This window comes from Piliocolobus tephrosceles, chromosome 18 (assembly GCF_002776525.5).
Source record: "Piliocolobus tephrosceles isolate RC106 chromosome 18, ASM277652v3, whole genome shotgun sequence".
Lineage (NCBI taxonomy): Eukaryota > Metazoa > Chordata > Mammalia > Primates > Cercopithecidae > Piliocolobus > Piliocolobus tephrosceles.
The window spans coordinates 49,788,167-49,793,049 of NC_045451.1; the positions used below are offsets into that span (position 1 = coordinate 49,788,167).

Here is a 4,883-nt window from a genome sequence, read left to right on the forward strand (position 1 = left end):
GATTTTAGCAGCACTGCTTCAATAACTGATCTATTCTGAATGAAATACCCTCTTTTACGTGCAGCAAATTCTGAACAAGGCTAAATTTTAGGATATTCCTTGAACTGAAATTAGAAAATACCCTGACAATGGAAGCAGCTCTTTCATCTAAGTTTAAAAAGGGCCTCTTTCTCCATGGGCTACTGTTGTGAGCAGAGGCCTGTTCTGGCATCAAAAGCTGTCACAGTAGCCCTTCCATCTCTTTCATGAAAGCCTCATAGACATCATTCTTAGTTTGTACTGAGACAGGAACAGAAGGACCAGATTTGGGTGCTGCTTTGGCAAGAGGCACAGGAGAATTATCCTCTAACTTTCTTTGGGAAGCAGCAGTAGCCCTTTTATTCTCCCGACATACTCTCAATGCAGTGGGCACAAATCGAGTAACCTCGGCCTTGGGATTAGTGATCTGTGGCTTGGCACTGATGGTTGTTGTGGCTTTCTTCTCAGTGGTGGCTGCACTCGTATCATCTACCTTGGGTCGCTGAATCAAGTTGGGTGGGGCACTTAAAACTCCAGGGTTTGGCAAAGGAGCTGGTTGCAAAAGTCCAGGGGGTGCAGATCCCAACGGGAGGCACCAAAGGTGGGTGCATCATGCCAGGACAAAATATACTTGCATTAGTAAGTATATTTGCTCTTGTATTTGGTATGTGGACTAAAAGCCAAAATGAGCTTATGGTGAAGCCTACAAACTCCAGGAATACCTGGAGGTGCAGGGGGAGGTATCCTTGGTGGGAGTCCCTGAGGAAGGGGACCAGGAGGCAGACCTGGAGGTGACCTAGGAGAGGTAGTAAAAGTCGGTGGTCGTGGAGGTAAAAGTCAGGGTAAAGGCCGAGTCCTGGCATTCCAGGTGGTCTCAGGAGGAGCTCCTGGAGGCAGTCCAGGAGGAAGGTCCATAGGTGTCCTAAGAGGCCGTGATGGTGAAGCAGGTGGTGGTCCAAGAGGTAGTGGTCCTGGCACGGGTGGTGCTTGTATCTGAGAAGGAGGAACAGACTGAGGGGGAGTCTGCTGCTGTGAAGAAGCAGTGGATGTGCCATCAGAATGCGATTCCTCTTTATGCTGTTTTTATGATTCCTTTTCTGCTTCAGAGTCAACAGAATCATCTTCATCATCCTCCTCTGAAAAGTCCTCTACTTCCCGTCCCTCCTCAGGGATTTCTTGACCTGCCATACGAAGCATTGTGGCTTGAAGAGGAGTCACTTCCCTCATGCTCTTCTTTTCCTTCGATTTTCCAGGTATATCTGCAAACCATACACTCAGACCTGTCTTCTTTTCTTCATTGTTGTGTCTCTCACCATCATCACGGTGCACACTTTCTCAATCTGATCCGTCGGCGTCACTGTCATCAGTACTGTCATCATGCTTATCTTGATCCATGTCCTCAGGATAGCCATCATCTTCACTGGTGCTAAAAACATCATCATCACGACCTCGCTGGGCAATTTCAGGACTACGTAACATGTCGTCATTTCACCTAGGAGGGGGAAGATCTAGGGCAAAACCCACTTTATGGCCATATATCTGCACAACTTGAGAAGGAGGTGGAAAACGGGGAGGACCAAGAAGTTTTCTGCCAGGGGGCAAATGTGGAACACCATGTCCCAAGAAGAGGAAGGATAGAAACTGCCCAAGTTGGAGGTCCATAGGCTGAGGGTTTCTTAAGGATGGAGCGTGACTGGACACCAGAAAGTGGAATGTCCTGGATCAAAACGTTAGAAGGAGCCTGCGGCATATCTGGTGAAGAAATACTCTCCACGTCCACATGCTGAGCATTCTCCACAGCATCCAAATATTGGTTAAGTTGAGCCCTCTTCTGTTCATACTCTATTTCTAGCTTTCTCAATTCTTTCTAAATATCTGCATTCTCTTTTTCATAGAGTCATAGAATATGTTCAAAGGTTTCACGAAGCTACTTTTACACTTGTCTTTCTGTACTTTCTCATTTAATTGTGGCTGTTGCACTGGGTTAAACTCCATTTCATCCAATTTCTCCACGTCTCGGATCATCTGTTTGGGATGCTTCATCTTTAAAACTGCAGCTGGAACCATCATGAGCTGTTTTCTGTTCTTCAATTCTCTCTTCTGGGCTTCCTTTCGGGCTTGGTCTGTGGGGTTCATAAATTTTCCACTCTTGGTGGATGATGTAGATCTCCTTCCCATGTTGACAATTTGTATGACTTACTTGTTCATTCAAAAAGAAAAAGAGGCCAGGCGCGATGGCTCAAGCCTGTAATCCCAGCACTTTGGGAGGCCGAGACGGGTGGATCACGAGGTCAGGAGATCGAGACCATCCTGGCTAACACGGTGAAACCCCGTCTCTACTAAAAAATACAAAAAAGTAGCCAGGCAAGGTGGTGGGCGCCTGTAGTCCCAGCTACTCGGGAGGCTGAGGCAGGAGAATGGCGTGAACCTGGGAGGCAGAGCTTGCAGTAAGCTGAGATCCGGCCACTGCACTCCAGCCTGGGCGACAGGGCGAGACTCCATCTCAAAAAAAAAAAAAAGAAAGAAAGAAAGAGAAACAGAAAAACACTTCTGCTGTGCTCCCAGGACTGCAAGAAGCCAGGAGGGGGAGATTCCCAGCCTCTTTCACTTCGTAAGGGCCTTCAACTCAGCCTCCCGCTCAACCCCTCAGCCCCACCATCGTGAAACCTCATGCCCCTCGACAGTCCTTATGTCATTTCTCATTCTTCTGTCCCACTGAATCTCCAATTTTTGTATTTTTAAGAGCGATAGGGTCTCGCCATTTTGGCCAGGCTGGTTTCAAACTACTGGCCTCAAGTGATCTGCCCGCCTCGGCCTCTGAAAGTGCTGAGATTACAGGTGTGAGCCACTGCATCCGGCCGAACATAGACTTCTTAATAAATGGTGCAATCAAATATGCCTGGTTGTGTGATGTAAGTCTGCAGTTCAGTGAGAGCAAAAAACTTCAATTCTACCCAAAGAGGTGGTGTCATAAAGAACCGAACTGTGTTAGTCATTGTCCCAGCAAGAGAGAGAGAGCACACTCAAAGGCTACATGACAAGTGTTTACTGGAAGGACTATCTAACGAGACAGGGCAGGGTTAAAGGGACTCACAGGGATGGTGAAGGTCCCAAGGATGAACAGGAATGGGAAGAAGTTAACACCCCCAGGCTGAAAAGGATGCAGAGGTTTGTTTCCAGTGTCAAGCAAAAGCTGTAGCCATGGGAGCTGTGGTGTTGGTCAGAGGAGCAAAGCCACTGCTAAACCACAGTCCAGCAGGGATGAAAGTGTGGGGAGGTGGAGGTCAAGTGATTCAGTTAGATGGTAAGGGCATTTAAGGGAGATAGCACTACAAAAACAATACAGAGGTGTGGGAGAAAACCATGTCACATTGCTGGAACTGGAGTGTAGGATGAAGTAGAAGTCAGATCATGAAGGGCCTAGTATATCACGCCAAGGCATTTGGACTATATCCTATATAACCAATAAGAGTCTGTGCCCCATAAATGACTAAAAGAATCTATTGCTAATTAAGTCCTTGTGTTTGGTCTTGTGGGTTGGGTTGGGGGAACGGGGGAGAGGGTGAGGTTGAGAGATCATTTTGAGTAGTCTGTGTATGTTTCCCAGCTTAAGACTTTTCTGAACCAAGGCTGCTAATACAAATCACATATGTTATGGAGGACACTGTACCATTCCTAATTATTTTAGGGTAATGTATTTAGTTACACACTAAATTAACACTAATTGAAGTTGGAAGAGGTTCAGAAAGCAATTAAATATTATTTGGAATTGAACAGTGGAGTAGGATATGTTGCTCTTTCAATACAGAATTCATGCTGAATGATTGCACTGGGCTAAACTGACATTTTTCCCCTGAATTCCAGCAAGCAATCCAGTCTTCTTCACTTTTATCCAAATCACATGAAAACAAGCGAAAAGATGCTAATATAAGTATATTTGCTCTTGTATTCAGTATTTGGACTAAAGGCCAATATGAGCTTATGGTGAAGCCTTCAGACTCCAAGTCACATAAGATGAATCATCTGTTCTGCTTCGTTCCTACTCTTGCCTATGGAAGTACAAGGGAGGTACTCAGAAGCTTGTTCAAAGAGAAAATTGAAAAATCATTATTAAAAAGAGCTCTTAGACACTATATCTATGGCTTTTTTGGTCCTGTTTATTTTTTTTTATAAAAAGAGAAAAGATACACTAATTTTCTTTGTATACAAACACACATTATAATTTGCAGCACTTTTTTATATAAAAAGCAGACATTCATTTTGCAGCAGATATTTTTGTGGCACAGTCTGGGGCCACAGAGCAGCATGGCTCATACTAATCAATTATAATAATTAAACCCTCAATTCTAACTCTATTGGCTACTATAACCTGAACTAAAAATTAAGCCTATTTGTGGAGGGTTTTTTTTTCTGTATGTATATTAGGTTTTATAGCATGAAAGAGTATGAAGTTATACTTGCTACCTAACTGTATTTTGGCCTAAGTCAGTTATTGCTTTCTATCCAGTTTTAGGGTATTAAAAGCAGCAGACTAGCTTAACTCGTGGACAATACGTGATGGTATGACAGTTCTATTTGCTGAGCTTGTATGCATTCTGGATTTTAATCAAATTAATTTTTAATTAATTTGTTGCCTCTTAAAATAAGTGTGGGCTTAAAACCCTAATCTGATAATGTATTTACTCAGAGATTTCTTGAGAGTTTAGCTGGAATCAGAGGAATAATTAAATTACTATGGGTCTCTAGTGTATCATGGCAGTTCAGAAATTCAAAAAAAGATTTGCTCCCTCTCACAAGGAAGGTTTTCTACAGTGGAAAGAAGGAAGGATGAAAACTCAGAGGAAATGATGACATCCAAGGGAAGA

The 4,883-nt window shown here is 43.8% G+C and overlaps 1 pseudogene; it reads right to left on the reverse strand.

Moving 5' to 3' along the window:
- Window positions 1-220: 220 nt before the first annotated feature.
- LOC111539737 lies at window positions 221-2,207 on the reverse strand (annotated as a pseudogene).
- Window positions 2,208-4,883: the final 2,676 nt, after the last annotated feature.